Raw genomic sequence first — 19,562 nt, 5'->3', positions numbered from 1 at the left:
CCTTTGCTTCCCCCCACACCTTTCCTGCCTTGTCTTGTATTAAAAACATTTTCTGGGGGCACCTGGGTGGCTCAGATGGTTAAGCGTCTGCCTTCAGCTCAGGTCAAGATCCAGGGTTCTGGGATCAAGCCCCGAATTGGGCTCCTTGCTTGGTGGGAAGCCTGCTTCTCCCTCTCCTTCTGCTGCTCCCTCTGCTTATCCTCTCTCGTTCTGTCAAATAAGTAAATAAAACCTTTAAAAATTTTTCTGTATTCCCCTTTTCCTCTTCTGCTGACTTAGACATGATATTTTATTTATTTTAGTGGTTGTCCTGAAATGGTTAACATACATACTTAACTAACCATTTTCTAAAAACATCTAAATTTATTCAGCATTTTTGTCCTTTTTCCTTACATGACACTGATCTTCGCATATATTAACTTCCCATTGAATAATCTTCATCTCTTCCCATCCTTAACACCCTGTAGCTTTTTTATTTTTGTCTTGAGTTGTGTCTAGAGTTCATTCTTTTTTAAAAAAGATTTATTTATTTATTTGAGAGACAGAAAGAGAGAGAACATGTGGATGGGGAGGGGCAGAGGGAGAGGGAGACAAGCAGACTCCCTGCTGAGTGGGAAGCCCAACTCAGGGCTTGATCCCAGGACCTTGATAGCATGATCTGAGCTGAAATCAAGAGTCAGATGCTCAACAGACTGAGCCACCCAGACACCCCTCCCTTTTTTTTTTTTTTTTTAAGATTTTATTTTTAAGTAATTTCTGCACCCAAGGAATGGCTAGAACTCACAACCTGGAGATCAAGAGTCGCACACTCCACCGACTGAGCCAGCCAGGCGCCCTTAGAGTCCATCCCTTCAATAAATGCAAAAATGGTGGGGTTTGTGAGAAAATCAAATTCATTAACTAGTTCATCGATTTCTGTGTTATCATTTTCAACCACTGTTTGTTTCCTTCTGTTTTTGCCAAAATACAACCCTGCTAGCTACTTTCATGAGGGCCTAGGAATTGAAATACCTCAATCACTGTATTTTTGAAAATGTCTTTAACTGCCTCTCACTATTGAATAAAAACTTAAAGAGGTATGAGATTTTTGGTTCTCAGCCACTTCCCTCGGCACACAAAGACGTTGCTTCCTTGACTTCTCTGCCCGTGAGAAGTTAGCTATCGGTCTAATTCTCATTCCTGGGAGGGTGATGCATCTTTTTTCTTTCTTCGCGTGGATTTTTTCTATGTATCTTTGATGTCACACAGTTTCACTGAGATGGGAGGATTCATGTGTCTCTTGCTTGGTACTCCCTATGACCCCCCCACCTCAGACCTCAGATGGTTAACTGTAGAAAATCCTGAGCTAGTGCCTGTTGGGAACTGCTTCCCCACCACGGAGCTCACTCTCCCCCTCGTGGACGCAGGTGGGGGCCCATCAACCCATCCCCTCTCTTATCTGCCTCCTACATTTTCATCCCCTGTCTCTGTCCCATTTTCTGGGGGAGATCCTCAGCACCCTCTCCAATTCACTAATTTTCTCTTGAACACCTTCCTGTCTAGAGCTTAGTTTATCTATTACATTTTTATTGTGCTTTTAGGTACCCATGCAGTCTGACTCCATTTATGCTGGTGTTTTTCTCATCGTGTTCTTACTCTTTTTAAAATGGAAGCTCTTCCTTCATATATCTCTGAACGTTCTAAACACATTAGAGGTTTTCCCCGATGGGTCCATAAAATTACTGTCAATGGGAATCAATTCGTGTTTTTGTTTCATTTTGTTGGCTGCCTTTCTTAGCATTGGGTTTGGGTTAAGAAGATCATTTGGAGACCAGGCTTGCATTCCCTCTGTCTCTGTTTTTCTTCTCCTCTCTACCCCCAGTGCTTTCCCCTCCCTGTCTAGTGGGTTTTTTGTTTTGGTTTGGTTTTTTTGATTGCCTACACTCTGCCTTTGGCTGCCTAGACCCCAGTTCAGACCAGTCTACTAATGGAGCTTCAGAGATGCAGCCCACAATGATACAGAGGACAGCACAGGTCCGAGTACCAAGCCAGGTGGTGGACTGACCCCTTTCCTAGTCATGTGGCAAGGTTCTGTCTGTGTCCTCTCTCCCCTAAGTCCACGGTTTGCTGAAAGCTGTAGGCCAGGCAGAAATAGCTTCTATTTTTTTTTTTCATGAGTAGGAGGAGACTGCCTCTGCCTCTGGCTTCAAGCAGGGAGCCTGGCTTCAGTCTCCGATCTCAGCATGGAACCCTTATTTTAATTTACTCTGGAAAAGCCAAATTCTGGTTAATATTGCCTGGTTCCAGACCTAGAGCCCAGGAAGCTTGTGGGTTTCGCTTTGCTCACAGCTTTGTGTTTCTGTCCCAATTCTGGGCCACAGAAGTGTTTATTTAGTTTTTAAGCTTGATAAATTTCATTTGTCATTGCTATGTGTTTGGAGTAAGACATGTCAGAGAACAAGCTTTTAGAACCGTCTGGACTAGGTCTACACGCTGACTTCTTTAGTAAATTCATGAGTCTGCAATGCATTCAGGTCAATCTTTGGTTCACTTTCACTCAAGACCAGGACTCAAGTCTGTGACTACATGTCATGGCCAAAAAATGATTTTATCTTAACACCTGAGTATCTAATAATTAGCTTGTTTACCAGATGATCTAATCCAGTTGTCATCTTATTGAAAATGTCAAACTTTTCACCTTCCAGTTAAGTTTCTTATCTATAATATTCATGGAATAGCAAGCATTTATTTTTTTTAATGAAAAACCAAGATGGGGAAAATGTCAACTCTCAGCCCCTGAATTCTGGAATCTTCTAATGATATTTCCACCAAGTAAATAAACCCAGGAGTAAATGAAATGTGGTTTACTGCTTATGCTTCCTGGAATTTCTTACGGTTAACTCAGAGTCGGAAGAAATTCCTCATATGACCACATTGAATTTTTTTCCTGTTGGTCTGCATCAAATTTGTGAAGATTAGTGACTAAAAGGCTAAGACTTTAGGGAGTCCTGAGGCAAAGGTAAAAGCTCCCTTCAAAGGAAGCTGAGACACTCAGCTGGTTTCTTGGAAGACCATTCATTTTCATGGAAACGGTTCTGAAACAGAAATGGTGCCAGAGAGAGCAGAGAAGTTTGGTTCCCCCTTCATTCTGCTAGGAATGGAGTCACAGTGCTAGGGGTGGCTTTCCCAGGAAAAAAAACCCCAATTTATTTTATTTTATTTAAAACCAATTAATTAACATGTAGTGTATTATTAGTCTCCTTGGATTTGCTCATTACAGGAAGTGCCCTCCTTCATAGTGTTTGTTAAGGTCTGAGGTGTGAGCTCTCCCACCACAGCTGACTTCAGACCAGTGTGTCAAGGCTGAGCACACAATCAGGAGATGCCCGCAGTCAGGGTTCTGGGAGGACGGGAGGAAGCTTCAGCATCCACCGTCCCAATGCCAAAGCCAGGGCTTTCAAGGTCTCCCCTGGACCCTCACTGGCATTCAGCACAGTTGCTTGCACCCGTGTTGTCAGCCTTTCTGTCAGCCATGCCTCCTCTCCCCCCACCTGCCCAGGTTCCTCAGCACCCCCACCTGCCAGCTCGTCATCCTCCCCTCCACCGCTGGCATTAGAGGCAATGGGCTCACCTCTCCTTGGTGGGTCGGGGGGGCTGTTTCCCTTCTCTCCTTACAGTCTCCCCCCCGCCCCCCACCCCGGTGATCTCACCCAGTCCCACAGCTTTAAATATCACCCCAAGGCTGTTAACTCTCATATTTTTAATCTCCAGCCCAGACCTTTCTTCTGAGCTCCAGGCTCACAAATCCAACTGCCTCCTCAGCTATCTCACACTCAACTTGTCCAAAATTGACCTCGGGAGCCTCCTCCTCCCATCCTCCTTATCTAAATAAATGGAACTACCATCTGTTCCTGTGCTGAAGTCACAAACCCAGGGGCATCTTTGCAAACTTCCTCCTCTTTTTGCTCATTAAGAGCTAACCTGTTACCAAATGCTACTGATGCCACTTTCCACGCATTTCACAGATCTGCCCATGTGTCTCCAACTCCAGGGCCCCCACCACCTCTCGACTGGAATACTGCAACATGTTCTCCTCCTGGCCCCTTTTCCTGTGCTCTCCACAGTGGCCCAGGAGGTCTTTTAAACATACTGTAAAACCATCACTGGCTTCTCCTTGTATCTAATGGAAAATAAAACATCCTTACATGGCCTACAAGGTCCTGCCTGATCAGATTTCAGTTTAATTCCGGAACCTCATTTCTTCCCATGTTCCTCTTCATGGACCACACTCTAGCCACACAAGTTGCTTTAGGCTCTTAACACACAAACTCTTGTGTGTTCTTATCTCGTGTCCTTGTAATTCTAACTATCAATCGGATGGCTTATTTCATGTCTGCCTTTCCCCAGAAGTGCGGGGACCACGTCTGCTATGCTCACTCTACACCCAAGGCTTTGCCACGGTTGGTCCTCAATATTTGCTGAAAGAAGTAATAAATCAGGGCACCTGGTTAAGTGTCTGCCTTTGGCTCAGGTCATGATCCCAGGGTCCTGGGATCAAGTCCCTCATCAGGCTCCCTGCTCAGCAGGGAGCTTGCTTCTCCCTCTACCCTTCCCCCCCCTGCTCGTGATCTCTCTCAAATAAATAAATAAAATCTTAAAAAAAAAAAGAAGTAATACATCAATGAATGAATGAAACATCAGGTTTTCAGGTAAACCTTTTTGGGTGACAAAACTGGATGTGGATCAAGGGGACATTAGAGTGGCCGTTGATAGGAAGCTTTCAGAATGCTGGGGTGGGACAAAAATTCAGTCGCTTTGAGGATGGCACTCTCAGAGCAAAGTAAAGTTGGAATAGGGAATCTGGAAAACAACCGTGGGAAGGGATGAACGGCCCTGTGTGCGATTAAAATTCCAAAATAAACGACCAAGCAATACAGTCACCAAGTATCTTTATTCCTATGCAGACAGGTGCTAGAGGGGGAGGTCTGGTGCCGAGGGTAGACCAGTTGCTCCACCGTCAGAGCAGATTCTTGTAAACCCTCGAGCCTCTCTGCCCTCATCTGTAATACAGGGACATTACCATTACGTACTTCTCGGGGTGTCCCTGAGCTGATGGATGGCAAACACATTCTATCACCAGATCTGCTCTACCCTGAATTTCCTTAATTTCTCTGAGCCCCTGTACTCTCATGTGTTAAACAATGGTTTTCTACCTAACTTCTTTTAAGCCCCTTTAGATGTAAAGACTCTGTGTTACTCTAAATAATTTTAGTGCTCTAAGGCCATCCTGACTCTCTGCAGATGTGTGGAGGAAAGGCCCTGCCCTGTGAGGGTCTGGATGGTCACGGGGGCAGGAACACTGGGCAGGTCATTGGGCGCCACTGTGAGGGGACTGCCTGGCCATGCCCCACCCAGGACACCAAGTTCTAGAATCAGCTTTAAATACATGTTTTCAAAGTAGCTCTGGGTTTTTCTCCTTCTTTTCCAGAGTAGTACATGCTAGGAAACGTGCTCCAGTAGATTAGGGTGGTAGCCATCCCTTTTGTTCTCTTTTTTTAATGTATTCATTCATTTTATTTTTTTAAAGATTTATTTATTTGAGAGAGAAACAGAGACAGAGCACGAGCAGGGTGAGTGGCAGAGGGAGAAGCAGACTCTCCCTGAGCAGGGAACCTGATCTGGGACTCGATCCCTCGACCTTGAGATCATGACCTGAACCGAAGGCAGACACTTAACCGACTGAGCCACCCAGGCGCCCCTATTCATTCATTTTAATGAGGTTTATTTTCTGCAGCAGTTTCAGGTTTATAGCAAAATTGAGCAAAAGGTACAGATTTCTATGTGTGGCTGGGTGGCTCACTGGGTAGAGCGTGTGACTCTTGATCTCAGGGTCATGAGTTCAAGCCCTCCATTGGGCGTGGAGACTAATTTTAAAAAATTAAATAAATAAGGGCGCCTGGCTGGCTCAGTCAGTTGAGCATCGGACTCTTAGTTTCAGCTCAGGTCATGATCTCAGGGTCGTGAAATAGGCCCTGTGTTGGACTCTGCACTCAGCAGGGAGTCTGCTTGAGATTCTTTCTCTCCCTCTGTCCCACCCCACTCTCTCTCTCTCAAAATAAATAAATAAATCTTTAAAAAATAAAATAAGTAAAGAAATAAATAATAAAACTTAAACAAAAGTAAAAAGGTACAGATTTCCCATATGCCCCCTGTACCCCCCACACACACAGCCTCCCCCACCAGAGCGGGACACTCTTTAAAAGTGACGAACTTACATAGACACATCATTATCACCCAAAGCCCGTAGTTGACATTAGGGTTCACTCCTGGTATTGTACATTCTGTGAGTTTTGACAAATATATAATGACATGTATTCACCATTATATTATCACATGGAGTAGTTTTACTGTGCCCCTCCCCCACCCCTGGCTGCCACTGATCTTCCACTGTCTTTGCCTTTTTCAGAATGTCACGGAGTTGGAATCATAACGTATGTAGCCTTTTCAGATTGGCTTCTTTCACTTAATAATGTGCATTTCAGGTTCCTCTGTGTTTTTTCATGGTTTCATTTCTTCTTAGCACTAAATGATAGCGCATTGTCTGGATGGACCACTGTTTATGTATCCATTCACCTGCCAAAGGACATCTTGGTTGCCTCCAGTTTGGGCACGCATGAATAAAGCTCCAATACACATCTGTGTGCACGTTTTTGTGTGGACATAAGTTCTCAACTCCTCTGGGTAAATACCAGGGAGCATGATTGCTGCATCCTACGCTAAGAGTATGTTTAATCTTGTAAGAAGCCGCCAAACTGTCTTACAAAGTAGTGGTGTCAATTTGCATCCCCACCAGCAATGAATGAGACATCTTATTGGTCCACTTCCTCACCAGCATTTGGTATTATCAGTGATCTGGAATTTTGGCCATTCTGATACGTATGTAGCAGAGTCATTATTTTAATTTGCATTTCCCTGAAGACATAGGATATGGAGCATCTTTTTATCAGCTTGTTTGCCATGTGTAGATCATCTTCAGTGAGATGTCTGTTAAGGGCTTTGGCCTATTTTTAATCTAGTTGTTCATTTTCTTATTGTTATTAGTCTTTTTCACTTTTTTCCACCTTTTCTTTTGTGGGGGGATGATTCCACCAGGACTTGAGCCCGGAACTCACATTTATTTTTATCCAAATGATGCTTGCACATACTTTTGAAAACCATCAAATGATTTATAAGGCTTATTATGAAAATCAGCATTTTTCTGAATCCACCTTTGTTTCCTACACCTTAGTAGCAACACTTTCAACTGATCCTTCTAACGATTACTTCCATATTTCTAAAAAGGAGGCTTATTTGCTACTTTGTGATTTGTAAGTTGCAGGTCTTTGTTATTAACTCCCCACTATTAATTTCCTCCAGTAATTTCATCTTCACGAAGAAGCCTTTCCTGGAAACTCCTGATCCACTTCCGTCTGGATCGGCTGCTCTGTAAGCTGTCATCTTGGGTTTTTCCTTTCCCATCTTCCAGAGGATTCCCTGAGCTTCCTCCAGGTTGGATCTTCTGTTTCAGGGATCCCATATCTTCCTCTTTGGGTTTATCTTCCTTTTTGGTGAAGAAAAATTGGGGAGCGCTTACGTGTCTGAAAATATCTTTAACCTACCTTCACACTTAACTAAGACTGTGTCTGGGTATAAGATTCTAGGTTTTAGGTTATTTCCCTCAGAATTTCGAAGACATTGTTCCATTGTGTTCTGGCTTCCAGGGAGACTGCTGAGAAGGCGGTATTGCTCTGATTCCTGATTCTTTCTGTATTACCTATTGTTTTCCCCTCGTGGAGTTTTTTCCTGTCTCTAGTCTTGAGGTTTCGTGTGGCTGTGAGTCTGTCTCCCTCCAACAGGGAGGCACTCAGTGGGCCCCTCTTATTGGCAATTCATAGCCTTATGCTCTGGAAAACTACCCTGGATGTTTCTTTCTTTTTTATTTTTTTCTAATAGTATCCTGTTCTTATTTCATGGGTTTAAAATCTTCCCTTATCACTCTGAGGATACTAATTACAGCTTTTCTTTTGAATTATTTTTCTCTTTTCATCTCTGTTTCATCCAAATTGCTTTTCCTGTTTGTTTTCTGTTTTCATATTAGAGGTTTTCCTCAAATGTCTGGGGACTTCTGGGTGTCCACTTATATGTAAGAAAAGCATACAAAGAAACAGATTGGAATCTGTATGCGCACGTGGGGCTTGTGAATGGTGGGTCTCGCTGCAGAGCCACATAGCCAGGCCACATTATTAGAAGACATGACCCTCCCCCTGCCCATATTGGGGTCATTAGCTCTTTTGGGTTCTAATGGGCTGGACAGATTCTCCAGAGAAGACATGCAATTTTCTGCTAAGCTGGCTGCTGGCAGACTAGAAGCTGATGAACAGAAGAGGTGATATATGGACCAGCATTCAGTGAGCAACATTTTACTTAGTATCTCTGGTTTTAGTGTGGTACCCCCACCCTGAACTATGTCTTGGTTCCCTAGTCCAGAAAATATTGTCTTGGGCAGCAGAGATAATAGGGACATCCAACTGCTTTATTTAAACAACTTTATTGAAATATAATTCACATACCATACAATTTCACCCATTTAAAGCGTAGTATTCAGGGACGCCTGGGAGCCTGACAGTTCAGCATCCAACTCTTGGTTTCGGCTCAGGTCATGATCTCAGGGTCCTGGGTTTGAGCCTCGCATCTGGCTCCGCACTCAGCATGAAATCTGCTTGAAGTTCTCTCTCTCCCTCTCCGTCTGCCCTCCCCCCTCCACACTCTCTGTCTCTCTCAAATAAATAAATAAATCTTTTAAAAAAGGAAACAAGAGGAGATGGTTTTAATCTGATTTTATAAAATACACAGAAATAGTATAAAAATTATCAATATCATAAAGCAACTATAAATAGTTCACTTAGAAAATATATGCGTACAACAAGCTCTAAATAATACACAGTGTGGCTCTGGTTTTCATTTTAGACAAATATGGCCGATGACAACATCCCTGGTCCTCCCTGACCTCCCATTGCCCTGGCTCGTTGTTACCCACTGATCCTTTCCTGTGTCCCACACTGCCTTCCACACCCTCCTCCATCAGGAAGTCTTCCTGGAGTCAGGAAGCATTTTGCAGAGAATTCCCAGTCTCTCAGGCCACCACTGCTCCCCTAAGTCCCCTCTTCAGTGCACTCTCTGCGTCTAGCCATGCACATTCCCTCTTTCCTCCTGAACGGTTCTACATACAACTGAGGCAGAGGGATCTGCTCACCTCCAAGATCCAGCAAAAGGGACTTTGGCATCTGCCCCCTTCCCGGGGACAGTGTGTTTTCAGTTACAGCAGGTGATCTGGCCGATTACACAGACCCTGTCCCTGCAGTGACACTCCCACTCTGTCTCAGGTCACAGGTCATACATACGTCGCCTAAGAACATGACACAGGGAATGACAGGATCAATTATCGCATAGTGGTGCCTCTCGAAGACAGCTCCCCCCAATATAATAACCACTGATTCTGTTACTTCCTGTGTCTTGTTCTTAAGTATGCGACACATGATGCATGACATGATCCTATAACATACCTTATGTTTGTCGTTTGCTGTGTAAATCTTCTCACAGCTGAGATTAGGGTTACCCATGTTCTATCTGAATTATAACATGTCCTAAATTAGAATAATCCAGGATAAAACAACTTCATGGCGACTCCACCCCAGCCAGCGATCATCATTCCACCCAGGCATTCATCCCTGTGGGGACTCGCAGTCTGGGGTCTCAGCTGCCGCCTGTGGCTCAGCACAGGTCTGCGGGCTCAGCATTTCGGAAACCATCCTTAGGAGACCAGGTTTACAGACCCGGGGAGGACGTGGGAATTCTGAGTCCCAATCCAGGCTCTTCCAGCTTGCTGTATGGCCTCCCACGAGTCATTTCCCATTCAAGCAGTCATTTGGGCATTTCAACATGGAAATCATGTCCGTTAGGTTCTCAAGGGCATCATGAGAAAGGGGCAAGTGCTGGTCAAAAAGAAAATGATCCGAAAGTACCAGGACCTCCTCGGTAGCGCTGACCTGCCTTGAGACATGAAACCAGGCAGAACCAGAAAGCCCAGCCTGGACACGGCCAAAACCAAAGGCGTGTTGTTGTTACAAAGAAAAAGGAACAATGTCTGATTTTAACATTCACACATTCCAAACCACAGTCTTCCAAGCCTGTGTCCTGCAGCCAAGCCACTTGGTGAGAGCCAGGTCTAGGGGAAAGTTTCCAGAAAGCAGATATTGGCAAAGGTTGCCTTTAAACTTGCAGAGAATACAGTTCACTCTTGTTGGGTCTGTGTGTGTGTGTGTTTAAAGAACATTTTCATTCCTTTTTGTCACAGAATTTCACAGGCTATGTTTACTTTTCCTTTTCAGGTTATAGGATATGGATTTTTCAAAGTCAGATAAGAGGAACAGACACATTTCTTTCCTTCCTGACAAAATTCTTCCGACTTGTAGGTGGAGCCAGAATCTGAGATGATATTTTAGATACTTGTTTTTCTTACGTTATCATTAAATTACTTCCAGGAAAAAAAATGAGGTATGAAAATCCATGATTCTGACTGCTTTGCAACGAGGCTAACACATGCGGAGTGAAAGGAATGATTATTGATTTTAACGATAGTCCTTGGACAAAGGGCCTATGCGGCCCAGAGTCCTGGTGCCCAGAGAGGGCAATGGGCCCTGGGTCTGTTTCCAATAGCTTCGTAAACCAAAAACGGCCACTGCAAGTGCACTGGTTTTAGAGAAATGTCCAAGAAAATTGCCCTCCTTCTACTCATAACGTGTCATTGCAGAAATATAGAAGCCCGTACACTCCAATCTGATTTGCATTTAACTCTGGAAGCCTGTAAATGTTGCCATGAGGTAAGGGGCTGATTCCAAGCTCCAGAATCATTTTGGTGCCAAAGATACTATTTTAAAGTGGATCTTCCTTTGGGTTTCTCGGCATTATTCCTCCTGGGTCATGGAATAAATGGGGCTCTCTCAGATGAGAACTCCCAGTCCTAGTAAACAAGAACAGAAGGGCCTGGTGGCCAAAGCAGCAGCCTCGGATTTTAAAACGTTCAAGTTCAAATCTCGTGGGTTTACACTTGAGTTAAAGTACACACGTCTGGTTGGAGAGGCAGTAACATTGCACGATGAAATCTGGCCTACCCACAGCTAAGTTCTGGCTACAATTAATTAAACAAAAACTTCCTATGGAATTCTTTACCTCGTAGATCCTCAACAAAGGTTCCACATTCCAGAAAGCGCAGGAAAGCTTTATTCTCCAAGCTTCCTGCCCCCTACAAGATAGACACTTGAATTCCAGCACACAGACTAGAGTTCATACTTGACACATTTAAAAATTTTTGATACACCTGTAACCCTAGGCCTTCCTTCCTCTCTTCACTTTCTTTTCTCCTGATTTTTCCAGGGAGATAATAATTTACAGATTTAAAGGCATGCTCTTGGCACTGACGACACATTGGAAATAGACGCATTGGAAGAAAATATAACCGGGGCACCTGGGTGGCTCAGTCGGTTAAGTGTCTGCCTTCGGCTCAGGTCATGATCCCAGCATCCTGGGATCGAGCCCCACATCAGGCTCCCTGTTCAGGGGAAAGCCTTCTTCTCCCTCTCCCACTCTCCCTGCTTGTGTTCCCTCTCTCGCTGTGTCTCTCTCTGTCAAATAAATAAAATCTTAAAAAAAAAAAGAAAAGAAAAGAAAGTATAACCCTGTATTAGGGTATTAGGGCCTATAATTATATTGGCCCAACCTTCATAATATCTTGTTTTTCTATAGCATTTTACCTGTTTATAAAGCACTTTACATATATGATCTCCTTTTATCCTCATAGCCATGGGTTAATGTAAATATTGTGCCCCATTTACAGACCCCAAAAAATGAGACCTGCTCCTAACCCTGACCTTTGCAGTTCTAAATGTTTTCATTACCACAGTGGAAGTGCCTCTACTAGCCAAAAATTGCTGTAGAATCACATTCATATTCTAGATTTTGTTGCTACTCCTACCCTACTGAGCTATGCTTGGCAATGCCACTGCCATCAGGTAAGGAAATATATACCCAAGTTCCCGGCAGATGCTGAACATTTATTTTTTTAAATTTTTTAAAAGATTATTTATTGGAGAGAGAGAGAGAGTGGGGAGGGGCAGAGGGAGAGTCTTAAGCCGACTCCACGCTCAGCCCAGAGCCCGACTCAGAGTTCTATCTCATGACCCCGAGATCATGACCTGAGCTGAAATCAAGAGTCAGAGGCTTAACTGACTATACGACCCGGGCACCCCCAGATGCTGAACATTCAAACAGTACCAACAGTTGAACTGATTTAATTAAATCATCCACTACCCCATTCCCTCCCATACACCCACAAAGAAAGAGAAATAACTAACTTTTTATTCTTGCTCCAAGAATACCTGAAATTAGAATTATCCCAGTACTGGGTCCTGAAGATGTTTCAATAGGAACTTCTGGTTTTTTTTGTTTTGTTTTGTTTTGTTTTGTTTTGTTTTTTTAAAGATTTTATTTATTTATTTGAGAGAGAGAATGAGATAGAGAGAGAGAGCATGAGAGGGGGGAGGGTCAGAGGGAGAAGCAGACTCCCCGCTGAGCAAGGAGCCCGATGCGGGACTCGATCCCAGGACTCCAGGATCATGACCTGAGCCGAAGGCAGTCGCTCAACCAACTGAGCCACCCAGGCGCCCAGGAACTTCTGTTTTTTAAATTCAAACTCCAGTCACTTTCTTTCCAGGGGCCCTTATTGCCAATGGGGCTTGGGACAAATAATTCCCAGGAAAGTGATCTGTGTGTATATACGGGATGAAGACAATACTGACACCTGCTCCTTACCTACCTGGCACAAGTGCTGGGAAACAACCAGATAATGTGTACTATATGCTTTGAGTGCCTAGAAAGACGGTAAGGCTTATGTGCAAAGGTGCAATTCTAGTAAGTCAACATGACAGCATCGTCCATGTTTTACATGCGTGCTTGTTGCCTAAGACACCGAGGAGCAGAATGCAGCTCTCATGTTTGATGTTCTAAGGACATGATGATGTTACAATACATTTACAGAAGAGCTAAAGTTGGGAAGGTAAGACGACCTCTTCTTTTTAAAAATCCCTGTGTGACTGGTATTGATTTTAGGCTAACTTCTCCAGCTGGTTCTACGATGGAGACAGCCCCCAAGGTCCACAAAGCACTCCTTCCATTTCATCATCAGTCACGTGATGCCATCCCTAGGAAGGGCCAGGATGCCATGGCGAGGGGTGACCTGGAGAGGAGAGAAAACCTGTCCATTTCCCCCGGGGGCCGTGCTGCCAAAATTTGAAAGCCCAAATGTTGGATTTCTATGGCCATGCTTCTAGAAAGTCTCTGCCAGTCAGGCCTGTCCCCCAGAACAGCGTCCTGCCCCGCACCTAGCAGGACCACACCAGATGACTGTCCCACAACCACCATTTGAATCTGTTTAAAAGAATAATGCCAAACATCTGTATCAGCTTCCTATTGCTGCAACATTGAATGACCACTTGCTTGGTGGCTCAAAACAACAGAAATCTATTCTCTCCCAGTTCTGGAGACTAAGAGTCTGAAGGCGGTTGCACTAGGCTGAAATGAAGGTGTTGGCTGGCCAGTGCTCCCTCCTGAGGTTTGGGGAAGAATGGGTTGCTTTCCTCTTCTTCCAGCTTCTGGATGCTGCAGGTGTTCATTGGCTTGTGGCAACATCACTCCAATCTGTTTCTCTGGTCACACTCCTTCTCCTCTTCTGTCTGCCATGCCTGCCTCTCATGCAGATGCTCAGGACTGCACCTGGAGGCCACCTGGACCATCTCTCTATCTCGAGATCTTGACCTTGACCATATCAGTGAAGTCTCCTTTTGCCATACAAGGTAATATATTCGCAGGTTCCAGGGATGAGGACATGGCTATCTTTTTTTTAGGGGGGAGCGGCAGGAGGGGTATTCAGCCGATCACACCACCCCTGTCTGAATCCCTGAGTCTCCAGAACAAGCCTGATTCATATCTCAATTGAGTCTCTCTTTCCTTTCCTTCAAGAAAGCAGAGTAACTCCTCTTCCTTCTTTAGGGGAGAGAACGATGGGAGAGAACTTTTATGGAGCCCCTACTATGTGCTCAATAATTTACAGACACTCTTCATGACAGGGGTGTGGGTAGCCATTTCACAGATGTCGTCTTGTCGCCATTTTACAGATGAGACAACGGAGGCTCATAGGGGCCAAGTAACTTGTCACAGTCTCCCAGCAAGTAAATTGTAGCAACAGAGTGGGAACATGGCTCTGTCTGGTTTCAAAGCCCATGTCCTGTCTACCCCACCAACATTCCTCAAATTCCATTCACACTGACACCTTGTAAAGGAAAAGCAACTCTCATAGACCCCAGTCAGAGAAACAACTGACTTCAAAAAACTAGAGTTTTAGTCCAAGAAAACATGAATTTACACATTCTCAAGGTCTCCCCAAATTTGGGGAGTAATGTGTGAGAAGTACTAGGAGAACCAAGGTATCCCCCATCTTGAGAGCTCCACTTTAAGGATCCTAATATTAAGACCCAGAACAGCTATATTTCTTTTTTTTTTTTTAAGATTTTATTTATTTATTTGAGAGAGAGAGAATGAGAGAGAGCACATGAGAGTGGGGAGGGTCAGAGGGAGAAGCAGACTCCCTGCCGAGCAGGGAGCCCGATGCGGGACTCGATCCCGGGACTCCAGGATCATGACCTGAGCCGAAGGCAGTCGCTTAACCAACTGAGCCACCCAGGCGCCCCAGAACAGCTGCATTTCAACCATGTCGCTCTGCTGCTTAGGAAAGGCTTTAATGCAACAAAGCCTTTACTGCTGATAAGATTTTAACACTCACAATCCCCCAGTATTCTGGGTGTAAGTTAATGATTTCCACCACAGAGACGCTCGAGGAACTTTAGTCACACGGAAGTTAGTGGCTGTGGCATTTTCTGAGCTTAATCTAAATGAAAGTTTACCTAGATGTCCCACGAAAGCTTTGTAGATTAGAAGTGTCACCCTCGTTTTGGCACAAGCTAACAGCTATAGTAACGTTGAAGCCTAATGCTTATCACACAATTACTTGATTACAATTCCTTCTGTGCCAGGGACTGCTCTAAGCACTTCACATGAATTAACATATTTAATACTCATGAAAATCCTGTGAGGCTGGTCATATTCTTCTCTTCCTTTTACAAGTGGTAAAACAGACACAGAAAGATTAGGTGATTTCTTAAAGTCACACAGCGAGTAGAAGGTGCAGAAGTAGGATGACACACAAGTCATCTGATTATAGCTGCCATGTTTTAACACAGCTAAGAATGAAGACACTCACTCTGTGCCTAAACCCATTTCCTGGGCCCAGGCCCGAGATAGGAAGTGTTACAGAGAGCATGCACACAAGCACGGTCCCTGTCCCCACCCCCACTTGTCCATGGCAGTTTTGCCATCAAACTCTTCCTTGAAGTCTTCTGCTCCCTCTTCACTGTCCAGTCACCCAAGGACACAGCTGAAGGTGAAAGGCCATTACTCTTGTATTGGACTCTAAAACTTCCAATCTGCTTTACAGAACACCTGTTCCCAACAGCCTCTACGGTGAAGGGAAAAGTGGAACGTCCCCTCCACCCTCCCACACTGTCTCCACTTCAGTCCCTCAGTCTATCTTTTGGGAAATTTTGCTTCAAAGGTTTCCTTGGAGAAATGTTGGGGTTACAGACAACTGTTGCCTTGTCTCAACCTTCCCAGAAATGAATGGGCCTCCAGTTCCAAGAGACCCCCTTGAGTTCTTAAACATTTCTTCACTTTTCATGACCCATTCGGTGTTCTTACAACGGATCATTAAATCTCGTATATGGCAGTGGGATCCAGTTCCAGGTGATCAACGACCTGCTCGCACTTATGCTGTCTAAGTATAGCACCTTCTCACACTCCTAAAGATCTCATCTTCTCTTTCTAGAATGCATTCCTAGGGAGACTCAGACCCCACTGCCAAATGTGCAAGAACTCATTCTACCCAAAGAAATGAACTGGTTTGTTTTCTTCTTTGCATTTCTGAGAGGTATATCCTTGTTCCCCATCAATGGAAGAGTCTGCTCACGTGAGGTGGGAAATGCCTTTTCTGTGAAGATATTGACAGTCCTCAAAAGGTCCCATCAACAACGGAAGCTGTGCAAGGGTCTTGACACTCGAAAGAGAAGCAACTTGCAACTTGGAAAATTATAATAATATAGACATTTTATATAAAGTCAACTTCCTGAGGTTCTCAAACTATACCTCACTTACTCCAAGGCGAGCATATCCATATTAGTTCCAAAACAAAGGGATTTTTCTCATTTTTTAATCACCGACTTCCAGTTATACTCCTAAGACTCCAAACTTGGTTGTGATCAAGCCCATCTAAGAATTTGACAGCAGCCACAGCCATGTTGACTCTCTGCCTGGACCTCATCTTTCAGTCTCTGGACTCAACCCCAATGTTTGGACGCTCACAAGCAGGAAGAGATGTTCCTGGAGGAGGAAGTCAATGAAAGACCCGTGTTCACACTGTCTACTCCTTTTCCGTTCCTGGGCTTGTAAGGTCTTTGTCTGAGGTTGTATCTATTTAATCAGCTTCCCTAAACTGTAAGTTCTTCAGAGAAAAAAAAGCAATCCTTCCACTGCTTCGTTATTCCTTCATTTCTCTTGGTTAGTGCCCTACAAACCATCCATGTGGTTGACCAACAGATAAGTCACCAACTAGCCTTGAGTCAGATAGGCATTCTATAATTGCCTCCTGGTTCCTCTGAAAAATGCTAATTCTTATTTTATTACTTAGTGTGGTTTTTATTGAGGGGTCCTTTCTTCTTGAGGGGCAACTGATTGAGAAATATGGTGAAAGCTTTCCATCTTAGGAATCCAGGTGGAAAGAAGACCATGCATCATACAGCTCCAGGAGAGTGAGATCAACTCTGAACATGGCTGGTCCCAGTTTGCCCTGTCTCTCCAAGATCCTAGCAGCTTTTACAGAATACCTAAATATTATGCGTGTTGGTCATTCTGGCTACCCAGCCTTTAAATGACCTTGCCATATGGGGGGGAACCTCAGAACAGAGGGAAGGCGGGACTCCTCTCCCTACTTTAGGAGCCAAAGAGGGGCTCCTGGGTGGCTCAGTCGCGGTCTGCCTTTGGCTCAGGTCATGATCTCAGGGTCCTGGGATCGAGCCCTATGTTGGGCTCCCTGCCAGGTGGGGGGCCTGCTTCTCCTTCTCCCTCTGCCCCTGCCTGTGTTCTCTCTCTCTCTCTGATAAATAAATAAATAAATCTTTAAAATAAATAAATAATAAAGTTTATTTTGTTTCTCACCCCAGATACAGAAATAATTCATGCTCATTGTGGAAGATATAGGGAAAACAAAAATAAGAAGAAGAAAAAAATTGCCTGTCATTCTACCAACTACCAGTAGTCACAAATGAAATTTCAGTGTTTCTTTTCTAATATTTCTTCTATGGAAACTTCTCCATAGCTATGCTCATCCTCATCTATTGCCTGCTAAAATTCTGAAAAGAGCAGAAACATTGCCATTTTATGCTGATATCTATCAGAAACATTGCCATTTCATGCTGTCCAGGTGCTAAAACCAGGACAGTAAACTTTACCTTTTGGCTGAAAGGAACATTTCTCAAAGTGTGTCCCTTGGAACACTTACTCCTTCATTTGTCATCAGATCCTGAAGATAGACTATAAAAAGAGTTTTTCTTGACCAGAAAAGTTTGGGAAATGCTGAGATCCTGAAACACTGAGAAAACACGTTTCTTTATTGCTTGAATTTCCAGAGCTCTGAACACATCGGAGACTCTCAAAGATGACAGCTTTGCCAAGCATATTGGGCCACAGGAATCCCCTTTGAAGATATTTTTCTCTGGACCAGTGTTCTAGGGAGTGCTGACCCAGAAAACTTAGAACTTTGTATCATTTTACCTTCCTCCCACACCATGAGTGAAGACCCAGTTCAGAGTCCATAGGGGAAAAGGAGAATATATCTCAGATCTATAAAAAGCACAATTTGGAAAATAAATGGCAGAATGGGACCTAGGAAGTAATTTTCCTTTGTGGAAATGTAAGACATGTAAGAACATGTCCGAGGAAATGGGGTTTACAGACAAACATCACGATTCGTGCCTGAGAGAACTAAGACCAGAACAGTGCTGAACTCTAAGGGAGCAAACTTGTCTGGGGAAATTTTACTGCATAAATGGTTTTATTCACATTTTGGTAGAAAATCCAATTAACTTACTAGAAGGCTGCATTTCCAGACTAAGGAGATTAACCTCATGTTACTCAATATCATTGTAGTATTTTCCCCCCTGAGAAAGGACAGTTCTATATGGCAAAAAAAAAAAAAAAAAATATATATATATATATATATATATATACACATATATATATATATATATACACATATATATATATATATATATTTAATGACGCTAGCAAGGACAAATGAGAAAACAAGAAAAGGCAGAGGTGTAAGACAAGGAAAACATCCTCACTGGAACAAAGCATGGTGGACCCAAGAAACTTCGGCCAGAAATCCTGTTCTTGCCCAATCACTTTCCCCAGCTTTACTAATGTCTGGTCAGACTCCACGTGGAATCTGCCACAGAATCTGGGGTTTCAGTCTCAGAGTAAGAATGAAACATGGCTTCTTCCATTAAGCCAACACATCCGAATGCCCATTGTCAGATGCAGAAACTGAGTTTTAAGGAAGTTTTTAAAAGCCCTGAAATGGGGTGATGTCTCCTAACACACACTTTATGTAACAACTTGGGGTCTGCTCTGTGAACTTGCTTTGGGCCAAAACCCAGCTGCAAGGCTCCTGCAACACTCCTGAGCTTGATGTCTGTCATTTTTGGAATAAACTACGTGTTTAGGAAAGTCTGGGAATTACCAGAGTTCAAAAGTTCCTTCTTTCTGTGAAGAAGCCTAAAGGATCTTCTAGAGCAACTTCCTGATCCTTTGCCTAAGGCTTTCGTGGTGCTTCTGTTCAGTGAGCTGCTCAGCAGACCCCCCATTACTGAGTTGGACAGTGAGAGCTCAGTGACCCTCCAGGGAGAAGCGGAATCTGAGAAGGTCAAAGCTGGAAAGGACTTTCATGATCATGTCTATTAGCCCAACCCCCTCTATTTACAGATCCCAAAACATGAAGCCTAAAACCCACCCAGAATCCAAGAGCGAATGTGCTCTCCCCCTCCTTCTATTTGTGCGCAAATAGAATGTTTCCCATGGCATCCAGCCAGAGCCTCTACATAGTAATGTCTAGAGGATTTATGAGGCCACACGATCCTCTGGGTTTCTACGCAGACCTAAACAGGAAACCCACACAAGGAAATGCTCTTTCTGTTTGCAGGCCGGATTCCCAGGATGCTTTCACCAGAGTGCCCTGGCTGGAACAAAACCAGGGCCTGGCCCCCAAAACGCCCTTAGATCCCGAGGCAGAGGTGCCGTCCCCACCCCTGTCCACCCTCACCCCC

Source organism: Mirounga angustirostris, unplaced genomic scaffold (assembly GCF_029215605.1).
Source record: "Mirounga angustirostris isolate CCGP_5_RB_7025 unplaced genomic scaffold, mMirAng1.0.hap1 SCAF_6, whole genome shotgun sequence".
Classification (NCBI taxonomy): Eukaryota; Metazoa; Chordata; class Mammalia; order Carnivora; family Phocidae; genus Mirounga; species Mirounga angustirostris.
This window is presented reverse-complemented; position numbering follows the sequence as displayed.